At 45.6% G+C, this 21,782-nt stretch overlaps 1 long non-coding RNA gene across 1 annotated transcript in view; it reads right to left on the minus strand.

Moving 5' to 3' along the window:
* The window catches only part of LOC107526810 (uncharacterized), a 564,498-nt gene that overhangs the window by 298,597 nt on the left and 244,119 nt on the right, over window positions 1-21,782 (minus strand). The window contains exon 3 of the long non-coding RNA XR_001602227.2: window positions 1,338-1,385. This is a non-coding gene — a long non-coding RNA (uncharacterized LOC107526810). The remainder of the gene's footprint in view (window positions 1-1,337; window positions 1,386-21,782) is intronic.

The following is a 21,782-nucleotide window of genomic DNA, read 5'->3' on the forward strand; positions in this document are numbered from 1 at the left end:
CCTGGCATCTTTCAAAAACTACTGGCGAAGAAAGTAAAAGAAAACAGTAAAGAAAGAAAGAAAAATTACTGGGCAAAAACGTGCTTGTGAATTCCATAAAAGTCCAGGGGAAGTAAAAACACCCTGAACGTTGGAAGCAGAACAGAACGTGCGTCCTCATGACATGAGCCGAGCGCCTGGGGCAGATCACTGACGGCAGGGCTGGGGGAGCAGACGAAAAGTTCTGTGGACACGTCAGCCCAAGTGGCAGTTCTGTTTGTCCAACTCACAAAGCACATGCCCTTGAGGATACCAGCACGTAAACATGTGGCGAATGCACATCTGAATGGAAACACCTTGGTCTGCCAACCGGAGCGACGCAAAACCCCAACTAAGAGAAGGTCACACAGAGAGCATTCAAGCTACTGTATCATTATTTCTTTCCATATGGGGAGATTGCCTTTCAGTGAAAAGGAACATTTGTTTTGAGAAGTTTTCTGCCACCTTATTAATCAGCAGATGACTGAGCTATGGCATCATCAGGGCTAGAAACCCCTGCTTGAAATGATAATGGCATTCAACAATAGTGGTGCAGCCGGGGAGAGAAACATCTTCTGAGATTGTGGAATGATGTCCAGAGTAGCCAGGAGATACATACCCTCATTTCACTTTTTTTTTTTTTTTTTGGATTCAAGGCGATAAAGGTAAAGTTTGATCTGCTAGGATGTGCTCTGCCCCAGAAACTTCTGTGAACTCTTGTCAATAAAGAGAGACCCTGAGAATATTAAAGTGGAGAGCCACTGGCCCAACAGCACTTTTCCTGAGGGATCCGCACCAAGTGTAACAAGAAGACAAATGGGGGGAAAACTCTAAATGTGCAGGGAGTGTCCTCCCCTTGCGGCCCCCATAACATCTCATGTAAATAGGTTTATATCACAGGAAGTCGCCCCTCCTGTGACTGTGTCATGATGGAAACTGAGGCAGACTCTTCAACACAAAGGGTGTAGATCAAATACAGGGACACCCCCAGAAAACCCTAATATTATGCATCCTGCGTGTCATAATATGCAATATGAGACATTATATATAATCTTCAACAATATTCAACTAAAATGCAAAATGACTTAAAGAAAAAATCAGCACCAATTTCTTAAATAACTTACATTATGCATTCGTCATCTAAATTGTCAGAAATAACACAGAGCAAAGGAAATAATGATGAATAATTTAGGACTGTCGAGACGTGTCTAACATCAGCATGAGTGTGGCCTTTGCAAGCCACCGTCCAGCAACACTGGGCTTTGATCACCGAGTTCTTGTTTTGTTGGAAACCAAGACAATGGAAAACATGGTCTTACCTTTCTGTCTTCTATTTCCGCGCAGGTGTTGCAGTCTGCTTTGATATCCTGAGAGGAGAAGAGAAAGAAAGAACAAGCATCAGACCCATGGTCAGGGAACACTCGGCAGTGTCGTTGAAATGCCCTTTAAAATAATAGAGCTCCAGCCGCACCTCCCCCCAGCAGTGCTTCTCGAGCCATTGCTCTTTATAGCACTTTTTAGAAGTATGTGCCTTGGTGTTTGCATTACAGACATATGGATGTCATAACGAAGCTCTATTACATGCAGATGTGGGCAAAGGCAAAAGCTATGGATCAGAGGCCACGGCAAAGGGAAGCTGATGGTTTATATAATAATACGCTCCCCAGACACCTTTGTCCACATCAGCAGGCTGCCCTTAATCAGACTTAATGTCTCTCTCCCATCCCAGATTCAGAATAGTGAAGTCATCCTCCCTTCAGCACAAAACTGTCACCATCTACTTTTTATCTTTCCATCCATCCATCCGTCCATCATCCATCCATCCATCCATCATCTATCCATTTGTCCGTCCATCTGTCCGTCCATCCATCCATCCATCCATCCATCCATCCATCCATCCATCCATCATCATCCATCCATTCATTCATCCACTCATCCATCCATCCATTCATCCATCATCCATCCATCCATCCATCCATCCATCCATCCATCCATCCATCTATCCATCCATCATCATCCATCCATCCATCCATCCATCCATCCATCCATCCATCCATCCATTCATCTATCATCCATCCATCCATCCATCCATCATCATCTATCCATCCAGCCATCCATCCATCATCATCTACCCATCCATCCATCCATCCATCATCCATCCATCCATCCATCCATCCATCCATCCATCCATCCATCCATCATCCATCCATTATCTGTCCCTCTATCTATCGGTCCATATTTATTGCCTGCTTACTTTTTTATGCCTTTTTTTCTTGTTGCTCTTGAAAGCAATGGTGAAAAAAAACATTATTTTTACCCTCAAGGAACTTGCCGTTTAGGTGGAATGGTGCACGCACACTCACACACACACTCACACACGGGCAACTGTTATATCCATTCACTCATTTGAAAGGTGCGCGGTCAGTGCCTATTGCTTGCCAGGCCTGGCTCTGGGCGCTGAGGACTCAGTAACCCATGGAACACGTGGCGACCCTGCCCTGTGGGACCTACACTCAGATGGAAAAGACATAGGATCACAAACATGTAAATAAGTGTTTGCTTTTCTGGAGGAGGATTCATACGATGGAGAAACAGAAAGCAGGGAGGAGAGGGTGGGGACTCTGAGGGCAAGAGAATAAAATTTTACATTTTAAAAAGCAGCAACTGAGTGAAGAAAGTTAAGGGCTGGGCCCTGGGGCCGCCTGGGGGAGGGCATCTCGGGGGAAATGTGCTGGGCTGGTCACCCTGGAGGAAGGGAACCCCTGCAGCTGCAGGGGAGTAAGAGGAATAACGGGCGATGAGGAACCCACAACCTAGGTACACGCCCTGACCGGGAATCAAGCCCATGACCTTTTGGTGCACAGGACAACACTCCAACCAACTGAGCCACCCAGTCAGGACCATCTCCAAACTTTTTCATTTTCCCAGGCTAAGCAAGTCCTTATTCTCCCTCCTTGCAGCCCCTAGAAACCATGATTTTACTTTCTATTTCTATGAATTTGACTATCTGTGTCTGTCTGTTAGAGTTGTCATAACAAAAGCTCCACAGACTGGGTGGCTTACACAAAAAAAATTTATTTTTATCACAGTGCTGGAGTCTAGAAGGCCAGAATTAAAGTACTGCTATGAGTGGTTTTGGTGAGGCCTCCCTTCCGGGCTGTGGGTAGCCACCTTCTTGCTGTGCCCTCAAGTGGTCCCTTCTCTGTGTGCATGGAGAGAGAGCTCGGTGTTCCCTCTTCTTATGTGGGCGCCAGTCCTAGCAGATTAGGGCCCCATCCTTGTGACCTTATTTAACCTTAATTACATCCCTAAAAGCCCTATATCCAAATACAGTTACATTAGAGGTGAAGGGGTTCAACATATGAATTTGGGGGGGAGGCACAATTGAGTTTATAACACTCATATAATATTAGCTCTTTGGTGTCTGGCTTATTTCAGTTAGCATAATGCCTTCTTCATCCAAGGCTCATGTGATGTGTGTCAGAATTTCATCCCTGACATAATATCCATGATATGTATAGATCATTTCTTAATCCACTCATCCATCAATAGATACTGGTTGTTTCAACTTTTATCTATTTTGGATAATTTGCTATGAACATAGGTTCATAGGAACATATCTGTTGAAGTCCTTGGTTTCAAATTTTTTGCATATATGCCCAGATGGGATGTGGGATTGCTGGACCAGAGGCTCTCTCTTTTGGAAGCTCATACCATTTTCCACAGTGGCTGCACCGTCTCCCCCCCGCCAGCAGTCCGCAGGGTTCCCAGTACTCCACGTGCTCGCCAGAACCCGTCTCCACTCAGAGGTTCTGAAGAGAGGACACATGTGACCTGACTTCTACAAGAATAGACAGTTGAGAACGTGAGTGTGCCAGGGAGGAGACCAGTTCTGGAGTTCAGGTGTCGGAAGATGGTGGCTGGGAAGTGGGGGGGGGGTCAGAGTCTGGGCAGAGTCCACAGATGTCCTGAAAGATCGATGTGGACTGAGAAGATGAGACGCAGGGCAGGGACCGTTCCTAGCTGCTAGCCATGGAGAGGCCAGGGCTGTGGATGTGGCAGGAAGGTGCAGGGGTCTGTGAGCAATAGCCGTTCAGTTTGGGGTAAGTGAAGTCTATCCTCTCACTTGGCTTCCTCCAGCTGATGCGTCACTAGAACAGGGTCGGCATAAGTGAAAGGCCATGGCCACAGTGATGTATTAAGTGCAGCAAATTCCAGGTCTGTGCGAATCAAGAGTGGAACAGAGTGGGACTCCATCGTAAGGAGCCGATGTTGTTTTCTATGTAACAGACTTTGAACATTGGCAGAGTGGGATTGAAACAGTGAGCGATGATTGAATGCCCCTTTGGTGCCAGGAACTGTGCTGGATGTGTCTCCAAACTCCGCAAGCATCCAAGATTGGCATTATTTAGATTTTACAGTATGAAAATTGAGATGAATGATCATGTAATTCACCGTGGAGCTTAAGACTGTACATAGATGTGGCTCCTAACCAGCACTTTCCATTCCTTTCAGGTGATTTTACTCAAGGTGGTTGGTCAGTCTGGATAATTCAGGCTATTTGTCTCCCTGCTCTCCCTGCTGTGGGGAGGGAGGGTCGCCTAAAGCAAAAATAACTAAAGAAGAGGCACAGCTGTAATTTCCATAGGGCGTTCCCTGGATCAGTAGCAGCCCCTGAAAACTTGTTAAAAATGCATATTCTTGGGCCCTGTTCTAGACCTAGTGAATCTGAAACTCTGGAACCAGGGCCCAGAAATCTAGAGATCCCGCTGTGGGCTCAGGCTGAGATGCTGCCTACAGGCCAGTGTGTGGTGAGTCAGCAGCTCCCATCCAGGCACCAGATTCCAGCACCTGAAGTGTGACTGCACCAGCTAATAGCTGTGCAGCCTCAGGCAAGTCTCAAAGCCTCGGTCCCCTCATCTGCCACACAGGGGTAACGGGGAGAACTTGCGACTCAAAGTGGGGTGTAGACTTTGAGCAATCACACCATCTTCAGGGAGCTTGTTCAAATGCAGCACTTCGGTCTCCACCCCAGATATACTGAGTCAGAATCTGCATTTTCACCAACGTGTGGACTGAATATTTGTGTCCCCCCAAAGGCACAGGTTGAAGCCCTAACTCCCAGTGTGGCTGCATTTTGGAGAGAGGCCTCTAAAGAAATAAGTCAAGTTAAATGAGGTCAGAAGGGTGGGGCCCTGATCTAATAGGATTAGTGCCCTTATAAGAAGAGAGACCTCAGAGATTACTTGCTCTCTCTCTTGGCTGGCACACACCGAGGAAAAGCCAAGTGAGGACACAGAGAGAAGGTGGCCCTCTGCAAGCCAGGAAGAGAGTTCTCACCAGAAGCCCACCACACTGGCACCCCGATCTCCAACTTCCAGCCTCTAAAACTGTAGGGAAATAAATTTCTGTTGTTGAAGCCATCCAGTCTTGGTACGTTGCCATGGCAGCCTGCCCAAGCAGATTAAGACGAGATTCCCAGATGATTTTGTCTGGCACAGTCCTAGGGCCTGAGGTCACAGTTTTCTCCCTCATGTTCACCGCCGAGCTCTCCGACCCACCCTGGACATTGAGTCAGCAAGGTGCCCCTTCCTCTTACTAAGAACTCTCTTTGAATTCATCTGCTAAGAACCATAACAAGAAAGCAGAGATGAACTTGGTACGGGAGTGATGAAATGTGTAGATTATTTTTAAACTAGGCGATGCCATCTAGAAACAAAGAGTAGTTCCCTGTGGCTTTTGTGCAGTTTTGACCAGGGGAAGGGAGAATTTCCTTTCTTTCCTCCAGTGAAAATGTGTCGAATTTGCAGGGAGAGGTCCACATCCGATTTTGACGTCCCCACGAAGAAGTGGCAGGTGTTAATCAACTGCCTAACCAAATCAGTGACCCAGAGGCAGGCTTTATGTTTAATTGCCACTGAGGACCCTCAAGCCACAGAAGAAAGCCATCTGGCGGCCTCAGAGCTCTTGCCGCATCCCTGAGATTATTCAATTTATTCTTGTCAGGATTAATTTACTAAGTCCGTGCTGGACTTTTTATTTAGATGATATTGTTGGTTTGTCATCTGATGCAGCTCTATGCAGGAGGCGCCCCAGGGGACGGCACTTGCTTCAGAACAATGTTGGACTCAAATTGGAAAAATGTCACTTTGGCGGGAACAAATTATTGTTCCAATCGCCCCACGTAGAGCTGGTGTCTCCAGATGGGCTCCGGCCTGACCTTTTCTGAACCCGAGTAATTGCGTGAGTGCCTCCGTCCCGCTGGAAGACTTCGCTGGGAAAACAGCTCAACTACTTAAGCGCTAAGTAGGAATTTGGAGCCATGCACTATGGCCAAGCAACCCATTTCCCTGCGGAAGCCAGCCGGTCTCCTTTCTGCAGCCGGAAACCCCGAACGGTGACTGTCACTGGCAACCGATGGGCTTCCGCACACGCTCTGGGGTCCCGCTGCTTGGGTTGGCATCACTGGACACCCCCACACTAGCTGTCAGACTGTGCCTCAGTGTCCCTGTCTGTAGAGTAAGGGTAATGACTGCCTCAGGTGTCATGAGGCAAAGATCTCAGCACAAGGCAAGTCATGGATCCACGTCTGCTGTCACTGTTGACATCCTCCAAATGCCTCGGAGAAGCCTGGTTCCGCTCGGAGTTTGGGGAACCTAAAAACAGTTCTCTTTTTAAAGTTTTCTCTCCTGAGGCTTCTGAGACATCCAAGAACTCGCGTGGCTGTTATTTTCAGAAGCGGTTCTCTCTCCTGAGAGAGATTTCTCTTCTTCTGTGCTCTGCGTGTTGGTTGTTTTTAAGGATTTTTGTAGGTCAGGGTTAGCTATGCCTGACATATACGGACACCATCATCCTGGACCATGGATCCGGGCTGTTCACATCTCTGAAGTCCCCTGGAATTAATGGTCCCTGTGAACGGCTGGAGAGAAACATCTGCCAATGAGATCCAGGAGGCCTGGGAAGATTTAGAAGGTAGGAGCCTGTAGTAAGTCAACTAGTAACCCCTCCCCCAAAAGGTATGGCCAGGTCCTCCTCCCTGGAACCTGTGCACGTGACCTTATTTGGAAATAGGGTCTTTGCAGATATAACTAAGGATCTTGTGATGAGGTCACCCTGGTCACCCTGAGTGGGCCGTAAAACCAGTGACAAGTATCCTTTACGAGACAGAAAGAAGAGAAGGCCATATGAAGACAGAGGCATGGGCTGGAGTGATGCGGCCACAAGCCAAGGAATGCCAGGAGCTACCAGGAGCTGGAAGGGGAGGGAAGGAATCTCCCCCGGAGACCACGGCAGAAGTGCAGCCCTGCGGACACCTCAAACTCAGACTTCGGTCTTACAGACACGTTGCTGCTGTTCTGAGACACTGAACTTGTGGCAATTGTCTTACAGGAGCCACAGAAAACTAATCAAGAGCCTCAAGGAGCTTTCCAGTACAAATCTTCTTTGTTTGGCACTTGGCTACTTATCACTGAGAAAAGGAAGGTGTGATTCAGAGGCCACCCCATGTAGTCCATGCCCTAGGGGATAAAAAAAACAAAACCTTAAAAGGAGATCCCAAGGTAGTCACAGGCTGTTGTGCTCTTGGGACCTGGGTTTTCAGAAGACAGACCCTGTAACCTCTAAATGGATGATTTCATCCATCAGTCCTGGGAGGGCGTCGGGAGGGAGAGGCCAGGTGTTTACATCTAAGGTGAGAGCCGGGTCAGGGTCCTGCATCTCTGCTGCAGCACTGCTCTCCTGGTCTCAGATGCTCGGAGTCCCAGAGTGTCCCATAGGAAACACACAGCTTAAGTCATCTCTGGGGACCAGGGGTGGGACACAGCCTAAGGCTCACCTGACAAACCCCCATCAAGCTTAGATCAACTACCCTTCTACTGGGGAAGAAACCAGAGTGCCTCCCTCTTGCTTTTCAAGCAGAAAATAAATGCCACTGCAAGATGGGAAAAAGTACATTTTGACATCACACTACAAAAACATTCAGAAGGACATTTTAAACTCGGAATCAAAGTTACATAGAGAAGGAAAAACAATATTGCCTCCACCCTTCTAGGTTCTTGGCTGAAGACCCCTCTTCCCACAAAAAAAGACATTAACAGGAGAAAAACAGAAGTTTACTAACATGTATACCTCCTGTATGCATGGAGGATCCCTGGAAAACAAATAACTCCCCTAAATAGCCCAAGCCACCCCTTAAATACCATCTCCAGCTAAAATCACAAAATGTTGCAGGGAGGCCAATTGTGGGAGATGGACAGGAAAAGCACAGTAAACAAGGGAAGGCTGTTTTGCAAATTTAAGTCATTTTATCTCCAATGATAAGAGTTCCTGCAGATTCAGTCATCCCTCCTCTCCTTGGTACAGAGGGGGATCTCTTACACATGGAGATTTCCCTCATAAATATAAATTTCTCTTACAGAAGGGTAACTTCTATTGGGTTTTCAGAGCTTTTCCTCCTGGGTCTGTATCCTCAAAAAATAATCACCCCCAATTATCCTTATGTCAAAGAGGCATATTTTGGGGTGGCATACTCTGTTCCCCTTCATTTGTAAATGGTCTCCTTTTCAACAGCAGTTTTCCTGATAATAGGAAGCTTAAGTTTCCTATTGTCCTAAGAAAAACAATTACTTCTAATTTTTAAAAAGCCAACCAATATGAGTTTCAGTTCTTGGACTTGGAACACAGTGGTGACGAACTGCAACCTGAATTCTTACTTTTTTTGACCTTAATAAATACCCAGACTTTTAAAATTAACATAAGCCATAAGGGCCATTTGACCCAATGCTTCCACTTTGCAGATGAGAAAACTGAGTGTCAGAGAGGGTAGGGAATTGGCTTTGACAGTTTAAGATACGAAAGGCATTGAAATCCATCTGGTCTACCAGCTATGTTTTCCTGAATGCCCAATATTATCCTTGAATCTGAATATTTAAATCATTGGTCTAAATTTAATTGCCTTAGTTAAGCATAATGATTTTGACTCAACTTGAAAAAACTAAATAACTGTATTGTCTTGTAACCATAGTTGGTCCGAACTTGAAGTCGTGTATGCGTTTCAGCTGACGTCTTCAGCCTCGGTTCACGCAACTAAAAAGACCAAGGCTCCGATAAGGTCGTTTGAATACATGGAGAATAGCCTAGAACGCGTGCTTTGATTTATTTTACCCACGTGGCAACGCCTCCCTTCGCCAAGTGGCTCAGCCCCTGCAATACTGCACACGGCCAGGAGATGGGAGCAAGTAACTTTGCAAAGCATCCAAAGCTCCTCGCACTAGACAGACCACAGCATCCAATTCCCTGGGCCTGTAAACTTCTTGGAAAACCACAACTCTTTCTGCCCCTTCAAAAATTTAAGTCTCAAATGGCGATGCGTCTTAATTAATATGCTTTAATTACTCACCAGGAATGTGATCATTCAAGGAGGCATTTTATTAGCATGTGTGAAAGAAATTTCAGTCTGACAGAGAGATCCCTGTTTTACAGGATATTCTGAAAACACTTAGGTTTCAATCTAAACATGAAGGAGACTGAGACTTTAGGGGCTATTTCACCTGAAATTATACAAATGGCAAAAAAAAAAAAAAAAAAGTATGTAAACTAAGAGCTCAGCATAAGTCTATTCAACCAAAAGAGCCAAGCCTGGCTTAGCTGGCTAGGTCCGAATGCAAAGTTGCCGACTTTATAAACATTTGTAGGAATCTTAAGGGGGCTCAGGGGCTATTTTCTTTGGGAGGGCGTAGCAGAAGACATCTGTGCAGCCAGAAAGACCACAAAACAATTCCCACAGCCAGCTTTTATGCAAATAAAGGGAGCAGGGCACTCCTCTAAGAAGCTTGTCTTCTTTCTTTGAGGATAACACCCTCACCGCCATGAATGACTTTGTTCTCTTTGTTCTAATTTTTTTGTTTGTTTATGGTTTATGCATATATGGTCTTTGGCTAATCCCTTTACCTTCTTTCATTCTTTTTTTTTTTTGCTGCTGGTCCTCAGGGGACACGAGCGAGCCAGGTGCCCTGGCAGCCCGGGACTGTGGGCTCTGCACAGCTAAAGGTGATGCCGAGGAAGGCGGTGCCCCTCAGGTAGGAGCCGTGCGTCAGGAGGTGAACTCAAACCAAGGGTCTGTTTGCAAATAAGAGCTATGCATCGGCATCGCAGCGGGAGTGTAATGAGACGCTTTTAATTAACTGTAAAAGTAATTACCCATATTAGATGTAAATCGCACTTGTTTTTACATGAGGTGAATAATTTCAGTGCAGCTTTTAAGAATAATGCTTGTGGAGGAGCTGTCAGCTGCAAACTCTCCCCACAAGCCAGTGTGCTTAAAACATTGTGGGGGAGAGACACATACCCACCCAGGAGGCCCTGGCCTGGCCACCTAGCTGCTCCCCTTTCCACTGAGCTCACCCCCAGCATCTGAACACACCCTCGAAGCTGTACTAAGAGATGCACCAGCCCAAATGCTTCCAAACCTTATATGTTTGTCTGTCTGTCTGTGGCTTCTGGCTTTTAGCCTCCTGGACGATCCCAGCACTTCCTCTGATGGCCTCTTGTGAATATTTAAAGAAGTGGAATCCGAGGGAAGATGAAGAAAAAAGCCTAAGGGGCCAGTGGGGTGTCCTTCCACGGGGCCGTCTATGAGCTAAAGCGGATGCAGGGCCCAGCACATCGGTTATGGAGGAGGCAGGTGTGGGAGCCGGGGAGCCAGCCTCGCAGTGGGCCCGCTGGAGGCTGCACCTGAAAGTCCCCGGCAGAGCTTCTGCTGAGGACAGATGTCTGCATCACCAGCCTCCAAACAAAAAGGCAGCGCTCCCTTGGATTTATAAATAGCAGGAGAAAACCACAGAGGTCCAGGGTTGGGAGGCAGCGAAGGTAAACCCGGACTCCCGGGTGGGGGGCTGCGTTAAGATGCCTTCCTCTGGGCTCTGAGCTTCCCTGACTTAGGAAGGGCTGAGGTGGGCCCCCGAGCCTCCCGTTTGAACGAAGGCGAAGCATCAACAGCCAGGATGGAGTTTGCAAATATGAAATTACGGTAATTATTTATACTTTGATAGGCACCTTCATTAAGGGATTTGAGGATGCAATTATCGAACTGAAGTTTAGCACACTCCAGCTAAGCCACTGAGCTGAAGATGCGGAGAGAGGGCTGCGGGAGGACACGTGCACCCCCACGCAGTCAGCAGGCAACTCAGCAGACAGTCAGGCCCACGCAGTCAGCACGCAACTCAGCAGACAGTCAGGCCCTTCTCCAAGGAAACCGGGCCTTCCCTTTGAACAGCATGGGTACCAATGGGATTCTGTCCTGCCTCTGGCCTCCTTCGGACTTTTGTGGCTCTTGTGTTGTTACAAACGCCTTAAAATGACCCCAAGAGGGAGCTAAAGCAGGGAATGTACAGGCTTGATGTGATGCCCAGAGAATTTAACCTGGTTCAAGGTCAGCAGAGGGACAAATCAGGACTGGAATTTGTATCTCCTACAGGAAGCTTTTTTTTCCCCCTTCCTATAGGGCCCCATGTTTTCCCAGGTCTCCTGCATCTGATATACCCTACATGTATCTGCCTCCCACGTTGTCTACAAAAGGCAGTGATTTTCAACTCTGCCGCGAGAAGTTTTAAAACATGCAACGCCTGACTATTTAGTCAGGGGCACTCACCTCTTTCTCCTTAGATTGTCAAATTAAAAAGTGACAACAGCCAACACAACAGTAGCCGTCCGGTGTGAATGAAACAAAATCATACCTATTTTTTTGGTCAGATCGGCAAAAATATATCTTTCGGTGTGCTGCAGAATTTTAGTAATGACTTTATGTGTGCCATGAGATGAGAAAGACTGAGAATCACTGATATAAATGATTCAAAATAGGAAAGAAAAAATAGTATAGTTTAGTTGACTAGTATACCAGCCTCTTAAAGAAATGTGCCATGTGAACATTGGGCAACACTAAGATAATGAAATAATTCACACTGATTATTAGAGGGGAGATGCAATGAGAAGCCACACTGTGATTCACCTCCACGTGTAGATCGAAATACATAAGAGAGAAACCTCAGGGATGAATCTGCCTTGTTTCAAATCCTGGCTCTGCCACTTAGCAGCTATGTGGCTTTATGAGGCCACTTCTCTGTGCCTTGGCTTCGGTCTTTGAGAAAATAGGTTAGTTTTTTCCTGATACCATCAGGCTGGTCTCAGTATTAAGTGAGACACAGTGTGTAAGGTGAGGTCACATGATGAAAGGTAAGAATGCCTGTTATTACAGTTGACATTTTTAATTTATTTTCTTTTAAATATGTTTTTATTGATTTTAGAGGGAGAGGAAGGGAAAGGGAGAGAGAGAGAAGCAGCAATGAGAGAAATATTGAGCGGCTGCCTCCTGCATGCCTCTGCTGGGGATCAAGCTCACAACCTGGGCATGTGCCCTGACCAGGAATCGAACCAGGGACCTTTTGGTGCATAAGACATGGGGCGATGCTCAGCCAACTGAGCCACACCAGCTTGGGCAACGGTTGCAATTTTTAAATTTTATTATATTTATAGATATTGAGCATATATTATTCTGTGCATTACATGATTTTATTACAATTATTCCCTTCCCTCTCAATATAGGATGCCGCTAAACACTGCCTGGACTCCTCCAGGTCACAGCTATTGTAGCCCCGGCAAAGGTCTCCTGGAGACAACCAAAGATGCAGTTTCTGAAAGGCCTGCTCTCTGGGGAACTGAAGCTGATCCGTGGTCTATCTCAACAACCACCACTATCCTAAGGATCCTAACACAAGAGCTAAACAAAACCACTCAACTGAATGTTTAATTTCCCCGTAGGAATGACACATTCCATAAAGACACCCAGTGGTCAAAGCAAGATTTATATCAATTAGAGAAGGCACAGCACAGCTGAAGTTCAACAGAGCTGTACAAACCATGTGGAAAAAAAAAATACCTTTCTTATGTGACCTGTCGCACATACAAATAAGCTGCCAGTTTCCAAGAAATGGCTCTGCGCTAAGACACTGAGGGAGCTTTGCTGACTGTTGGGTGGGAAATGGTATTTGCCGTTCCATGTGGATGGTGGCTGTCTTGTCAACCACTTTCTTGGGAAGCAAGAGATATTTTCTGTCCTTGAGACCTTGGTTCGGCATCTTGCTTTCTGGGAGAAAATGGATAGCAGCCCTTTCCACAAGATTACATGATCGACTCTTTGTTCCAGGAATACAAACTGTGTTATCTACAGCCTTAAGGGATCTGCGTGGCCAAAATCGGTGCCCTGACTCCCTCCTCTGCTCAAGCTACGCCCACATGGGCCTGCAATTGTCATGGATATTCCCCTGTTTCCATCAGCTTTCTGGACTCTGGAGTGGGTGTGGGAGGAAGATGATGCTAAGAGTAGAATATTCGCTCTCAGGGAGCTAAACATCATGCAGACTACCGCTATAGAAAAAAACTACCGTGATCCGGTCTTTGTGTCTATCCCTTCATTCATCCAAGAACGTGTGACTGTTCTCTTGGTTTAGCTCCTAGTGGAACATTTCTGAGTTTGGCAACATGGGACTAAGAGTTAATCCGTAAGAAATAAATGCTTTTTTTAAAAAAAAATTATAATAAACCTTTAAATCTAAATACTTAGACACTGAACATCTGATACCCAAGAGTGAATTAAGGAACCACCGGGTAAATAACCATTTAAGCTTTTTCAGGAAAGTAAAACAGAGAGGAAAAATGAATGTACCTTCTCTCCCACGCCGTGTGATTTACTAGTAACACTTTCTGCCAGACACTCCCATCAATCAATTCTTACATGAGTGCAAATATATATATTAGAAAAATTACACGACTCTGCTTGTTTTTTCTCTTTCCCAAATGCCATGTTTACTTGCAGAACCTGCCACTTGGCTTTCATCTGCAACATGAGAATTAAGAGTATCCCCTTCTTTGTCTAACCGTTAAGCTGTACACTGGAAACCAATACATAATAAATAAATAAAAAGAATTGACTCTTAACAAAACAAAAACTGACTACAAAAAAAATATATATGTGTGTGTGTGTGTGTGTGTGTGTATATATCCCCTTTAAAGGTTTGGTTACTTTCTCTGTCACACTGGCAGGCCCATCGATTTATAGGACATAGACACTGTATTGGGAGAAAACACCAGAAATCTAGTCCACCCCTCAGGATGTCTTAAATATCTCAATTATTCATGTCGTCTTGGGATTGAAAGAAAATAAACATTGACTCTTCAAAATCATGAAGGCTGATCTCTTTAAACACAGAAAATGTATCATTTTAACATTCTGGGTGAAACGTGTTTCTCTGTCTTCACTTTCTAAAACAGGGAGGGTGGATTTTGGTGTTGCAGCTCAGCACAAGGCCACCCCCTGGCCCCTGGCGCCCTCAGGGTGCCCCGCGCTGCTGCGGGATGCCGCAGGCGCCCAGGTCCTGGGGGGCGGGATGCGGGCCTGTTTCCACGTTCCCGGAGCCGCCCCCACAGCCAGCCAGTCCCCTCAGCCCATTCAGCTCCCTGGGGCCTGCTTTAGCGGTTCAGTCTCTTAAACATAAATGTTACGCTCTAGGGTTTTTGCCTGTTTGCTTTATGACCTCCAGACCTGGCCGCGGTTCAGGCGCCGGCTCTCCAGCGCGCTCTGCCCCTGCGCCCGGCTCCGCTCCCCCATCTCGCTCTGTTCTGTTTTCTTTATGACATTTACCATTGTTTTTACTTAGAACAGGAGCTTTGCTGTTTATTTTTCCGTCTCTACATCTGCTAGACTCTCAGCTCCTTGAGGGCAAGGCCTCTCCCGTGCTTTTTGCATGCCGGGTCCCCACCTGGGGTCGGTACCGGGCACTCGCGTCCCTTCGGTGACAACTGGGATAACCGAAGGGACCCGACGTCTCTGCCGGCTTCCTACCCGCCTCCCTACACAACTTGCCCTTTCGCTGGGGTGATTTTCACAAAAGTTAAGTTTCAGAATAAGGTGGTTTTAAAAATTATTTCTTCTTCACCTTCTCGATAAGGTTCTTCGTTTTTCTCAAATATACGTTAAAAGTGCGTTTTCTCTCTCTCTCGCCTCTTTCCTTTTGTCACATGCACGGGCCTTTTCTGGCGTTATCCTATCTGTCTCTTTGCTTTTCCTTAACTTCTTATGTACCTACCCCTTAACCTCAGATTCCTTCTCAGATCCACAGTTTCCAGAGTCTGCTTCAATTGTCATGGCTTTGACCTCCTAAATTTCTATCTGCCTTTTCACGTCAGTGTCTCCTTCTCTGCTCTTGGGCACGCACCCTCCCTCCAATATCCAATATCCAATATCCCCCTCTCTGCTTTCATCCATATTAAACGTCCTTTCCGGTTTATTTTCAGCCAGGATGACAACCAACCGGTTAAGTCTAAACGCATCTCCCTACTCCCCACCAAATCCATATACATTCAACAGGGTACACTGAGACATTTTTAAAGAAGCTTAATGTGCACACACAAAGAGTGATTTATCATCGCTGCTTGGTCAAGTGTCCCTGGGGGAGGACCACTCTCTTAGGAAAACCCAACTTTCTCTAACTGTCATTTCATAGATCAAGGGATGTAGGGAACCTACCACATGGACATCCTTCTGGTGAAACTTTCATCATAAATTTTAGGAACGTAAACTTGACCACAAATACAAGGGTGTCTAACAGAGATGCTTTGGGTACCATGAGTGTTAAGAATCAGCTAGTTATGGATTCAAATCAAGCTTCTGATGCCTACTCACTATGAGATTTGAATACGTTTGTTAACTCAATTAAATCTTAGCTTTTCTCTGTGAAGTGGGGATATTACGAGTGCTTCCCCCCTAGGGCTACTATGAGTATTAAATGAGATCATCTAGGAAAGACGCCTAAATCAATGCTTTACATACGACGATATAATCATTACCCTCAAGATATAAGATCTTTTGAGGAAACTCCACACTGTTTTCCATAGTGGCTGCACCCCACCAGCAGTGTACTGGGGTTCCCCTTTCTCCACACCCTCGCCAGCACTTATGGTTTGTTGATTTTTGGATGGTTGCCATCCTGACAGGTGTGAAGTGATGCCTCATTCTGGTTTTTATTTGCATCTCTCTGATGACTAGTGATGTTGAGCATTTTTTCATCTGTCTCTTGGCCATCCGTATGTCCTCTTTGGAGAAGTGTCTACGTAGGCCCTTTGCCCATTTTTTAATTGGATTGTCTGCCTTCCTTTTGTTAAGTTGTATGAGTTCCTTACATATTTTGGAAATTAACCCTTTATCAGCTGTGTCCTTGGCAAATATGTTCTCCCATACAGTGGGCCCCCTTGTCGTTTGGTTGATGGTTTCTTTTGCTGTGCAGAAGCTTTTTATTTTGATGCTGTCCCATGTGTTTACTTTCTCCTTTGTTTCTCTTGCCCTAGGAGATGTATTGGCAAACATATTGCTACAGGAGATGTCTGAGATTTTGCCGCCTACATTTTCTTCTAGGATTTTTATGGTTTTATGTCTTATGTTTAAGTCTTTTATCCATTTTGAGTTTATTTTTGTGTAGGGAGTAAGATGGTGATCTACTTTAATTTTTTGCATGTACCTGTCCACTTTTCCCAGCACCATGTATTGAAGGGACTGTCTTTACTCCATTGTATGCTCTTGTCTCCTTTGTCAAAAATCAATTGAGCATAATGGCTTGGGTCAATTTCTGGGTTCTCTGTTCTATATGTCTGTTCTTGTGCCAGTACCAGGTTGTTCTGATTACAGTAACTTTGTCGTATAACTTGATATCTGGTATTGTGATCCCACCATATGCTAAGTGAAATAAGGCAGTCAGAGAAAGACAAGCACCACACGATCTCACTCATATGTCGAATATAATAAACAAAATAAACTGATGAACCAAATAGATCCAGAGACATAGAAGCATGGAACAGACCGAGTGATCTCAGAGGGAAGGCGGGGAGGGGGTAGTGGGGAGAGATTCATCAAAGAGCTTATATGTTTATAGGCATAACCCATGGACACAGACATTGGTAAGGGGAAGGCCTGGGGGTGGGGTGGATGTGGGGTGGAGGGGATCAATGGGGCGGGGGGAAAGAGGGGCATCTGTAATACTTTCAACAATAAAGATAAATTTTAAAATAAAGAAATAAGATCGTATCATCGCCACGGTCAACCAACCGCACCTTCTTTCGAGTACAGTCCCTCTCAGACACAGCAATCCACTCCAGAAACGGGCGGGTGGATGAAGCAACGTATCCTCACGTGGACTCTCTGTCCTCCCGTTTCCTTCTCGGGGTGAGGGCGGCAGAAAGAGGGGGCAGGAGGCAGTGGCAGGGGGCCGCGTGAAGGAGCGGCCCCAGCCCTCTGCGTCACGGGCAGGGGAATCAAACCTGAGTAATCCAGTCCCTGAGCTACTTAATTAGCCGGGTGAAGGTGAAGCTGGAACAGCTGAGGTAAATAATGAGATGCCAGGCGCGGACGCTCGGGCCAAGGAGGGGTTTGAAAACCCTCTCCTGTCAAAAGAAACCACGGGGTTTTGCAGGCAGATGACATGGAGGGGTTTCGTCTCGGTTTCTGTCCTTGGGAAAGCAACGGTCTTCAGAAAAGTTACTGAAATAAGGCCAAATGTGGCATTAGCATTTGTGTAGCGGAGGTCATTAAAACTGAGTTAGCCTGGGCCCTTGATAGCATTAAGCCGGTACTAAAATGAGAAGAATGGAAAATAAAAACTAAGAGGTCCGGTTAAAAGGACCTTAAGTGGAGAGGCTGTTGCTAATAGCGGGGCCATCTCAGAAGGACTAATTAAGCCAGAAACGAATGAGGTTTGAAGGGAAAGGCCGCTGTGTGATCCCCCTAAATGTCAGTCGGCTGACCGCAGGACTCACCTGCTGTTAATTAAAATCCAGTTGTCATCTCCGGTTAAGGGGCCCTGAGCATCTCCCTCGATTCTCGAAGAATATTGCAGCCTGGCGCCCGCCCTCCACACCCTCACGCGTCCTGCCAATTCATGTTGATTCTCCTCTTTGTGTTTTGGGGTCAAAAGATGAAAGCATAAGCTACTTTTTTTGGAGGCGAGACAGCTGATCCCAACGTTAAGTGTGTGTGACATTAATGAGGACTTAAAAATAAAACGTAGACAAAGGCTGGCTTTGAAAAATGGTAGCTGTTGGTGCTCTCAGAGCAAAACGTCCTTAAACTTCCTCAGTGAGGTAAGTAACACGGTGCTTCTCTGCATTCATCGGGGACATCACACCGGGGCCGTCTTGCAGGTTTTAGATGCTCCCGCTCTTCCTGCAGACAATGCTAACAGGATGGGGTGGCCTCTTCTCTCCGTCCCATACGGGTGGGCTGAGAGCACACGCACAGTTTTGCCACACACGCATCCCACCTGTACCACGTGTCCAATGTGAGTTATGCACACACATCTATGGAAACATACCAACATGTATACACGTATGCACTTTTTAATTTGGGCTATCTGTGTAATCATAGGTTTAGTGTGCAAATTCCTTTTCCAATACACATACAAATCATACTTTAGTTTTGGGGAGTGATGGCTCTATAGTTTCACAGAGGCTCCTGTTATATAGGAGTATATACAGTGGTCGAACCGCATCAAATGTTGTATTTCAGATTTGCATATCTCAGTTTCGAGATGCTTTACCTAAAAAAAACAAGCCATGAATAAACACTGAACTCTGTTAAAGGTCTGCATCCTGAAGTGTTCAGGGTGAGGGTTCTGGTGTCGGCAACTCACCATGAAAATGCCTAAAACTACGATATGCTGGATTGATGCATGGATGGATGGATAGATATGATAAAAGACATACAATAACAATGCTAATTGTAGTATCTTGGGTGTTCACAACTGTTTCCTATTTCTATATTTGAAAAATAACATAAAATATTTCTTAAAAATACCTAAAGTTCAACAAAATGGTTACCCATCCCCTCTGCACATGAACCATATCCCACCATGAGAACACTCTCCAGTCTTCGGAGAACACCAGTGGCCTGTCACCAATGAACAAGATGAGAAATTTACTTCTGCTATAACTAAGTATACATCCTAACACCTCGCTGACCAGCTATTTTGAGCCAGAACTCCCTCATGCGGCGGGCTACTTTTTCCACACTTGAATATTAAATAAAAGCATCTGAATAGACTTAAGTGTGCTTTCTTTTGTCATATCTTATATTTATATTATCATATGTCGAAATAAAACATATTGCATATATTTTTAATATTTTTAAAGATTTTATTTCTTTTTTTATATTTTCTTTTTTAGAATATTTTTTGAGTGTGATATATTATATACCACTTATCTGCATGCAATGGTACTAAACAAATTTTACATGCATATCATGTTTCACTACACTTTCCCTTAGAAGAACATACTTTACAGCCCTAGTGGGATTTTTTTTTTTTTTTTTTTACTGCTAGTTAGTACTTTTGGTAAAACATGATCTTTTAATTTTCCTGATAATCTGAATAGCGCATCTTTATTTGGAAGACTTAACGAAGAGGAAGACCAGGAATGGCTGAAATAAATGATGAGCAGTGAAGGGCAGACACGAGTTATCTCGTGACGGGTCAACGATATTCGGAATGGAAACAGAAGTTAACTCGTGACTGGTCAGCAATGTTCAGCAATGTTTAGTATCCTCCAAAGAGAAAGGTGAGCTGAGCAGGAGACATAAGCCGTGAGAGAAAGGCTAACACACAACTGATGTCCCAGAACGACGTCTCACCTACCATCAGGGGAACTTCGCCTCGCGAGCAGTTAAGGGAGCTGGTCAAGCTCCTGCACACACTGATGTTCCACAGTGACCCCAGGTGCCCTATGGGCACAAGGGGCGGGACGCCACACTGCAGCAACAGTTACGTTTTTATTGCTGTTGTAAGGATTACTGATGTTTTAGCATGGGCCTTGAACAGAGAAAGGTTGAATGTGACTGCTCCAGAGAGGGAACTTTGCAGCTGCTCTGTGTCACAGAACGTCTCAATGTCCCCTGGAAAGTCTCCTTTCATGGAGACCTTCTATTTCAGCCAAGCATTATCCCTGCCTTGTCCCTGCCTTGTCCATGCACCTGTCCACGCACAGGGCAGCTCCAGCTTCATCTCCCACCACATTCCCACCTCCACCCAGCCTCCTGGAAAGATGGTTGACTCTTCCCACTATTGTGTCTTTGTTTTATTTAGAACGTGCTGCTTATTTGTCTGGAAATTTACTTCATTCGTCACAGGTCGCGGATTCTTAAGACTCCGTCTAGGGCTTAACAATTCTCCACTCCTCTCTCCTCCGCGCATTTCCCCATGACCACAGCCGAGGGACGCAGTCCAGTCTCCCCGTGTTACGAGCGAGTGTTTGGGAATCGAGAGTCCAGTCTTCACCCTCACCCAGCCCACTTCATGCAGGCTGGAAGGACTTCTTTTCTGATGGGTGTTTTCTCTCTCTCCCTCTCTGGCCCTCACGTTCTCTTTCTCTGCTTGCTACCTCTCAACAATACATGTTTTTCTATGGATCTCTGTTTCCTAAGCTCACCTAGGACAGGTAAGCACACCTAGGGCAGGGTCCAGGGCCCTGCTTTCTAGAGGCCAGCTTCCTGCTCCAAGTCTCTGGACCTGATTCCCCTGTGGTGAGAGGTGGACCAATGTCCTCCCTGGTTCTCAGCTGTGTCCGTGATCTAGACGTGTGGCTGGGATACGAGGTGTTTAGTGATAGCCAATTTCATCCGGCGGGGGGAGCAATGGGGCATTGTGTCTAGAAGCATGGACTCCGGAGTCAGACCATCCGGACTGAAGTCCTTTCACACACCAACTGGGTGGCCTTGGGCAAAATACTCCAGCTTTCTGTGCCTCGGTTTCTTCATCTTTAAACTGGGATTAAGGGGTAATAACAGCTAGTTTTTAGGTTATTATGACAATTAAGAAGGTTTTTGTCTGTAAAGTCCTTCGAATCATATCTGGCACACACTATTAAATGAGTGTCTGCAAAACAGCTATAAAAGCACTGTTTCCAAGGTAGCCTCGTGGGTAACAAAGTGAATTCTGAGCTTCAATCCCTACAGGGTGTGAACTTATTTTTGACTTGGTTGAGATTCCTTAGGGGGAGTATCAGCTCCCTCCACACTCAGCACCAAAGGACACCCAGGCAACATTTCCTGAGCAGGACACAAAACTCAAGGGGCGTAAATGTCCACTCTGATCGATATCAGAAGATCAGGAGCACTGAACCACTATGCAACCTGAAAATTTTTTAAAAATGAGGAAGGAAAAAAAAAATACTTTACAGAGTTCTAGACCCTGAGGAAGGGCTGGTACAAAACTCCGAGACGCACCCTGGTGGGACTTCAGAGCAGGCAACACTCTCATCGGCAACTAAATTAGGCCAGGCTGTTTCTTTATTCCTGTAATTTGATTGCACATAAATCAATTTTGATGAGATTCAGAAATCTCGGAACACGCACCTCAATGAGCTGTCAGGTTTTATCTGATAACGTAAACTTTACACGGGATCAGGGCTGATTTCTACCTGGAGCCAGTGTCAGAACTCCCCACAACAATGGCAGACATCATTAAATGCTGCAAATGGAGAAACGTAATTAAATTAGCTGATAATCATCATATTCCTTCTACAGAGGCTCTCATTTAATGCACTTGCAAAGGTAATGAGGCTCGCTGGATGGAAAAATAGGGTGGGGAAACAGAAACAAGATTACATTAATTGGAAGAGATACCGATAAGGCAGATTGCTCTGCTTTTTTTTATTTTTTTTTTGAAAACCACACA

This window comes from Miniopterus natalensis, chromosome 3, assembly GCF_054644295.1.
Source record: "Miniopterus natalensis isolate mMinNat1 chromosome 3, mMinNat1.hap1, whole genome shotgun sequence".
Taxonomy (NCBI): Eukaryota; Metazoa; Chordata; class Mammalia; order Chiroptera; family Miniopteridae; genus Miniopterus; species Miniopterus natalensis.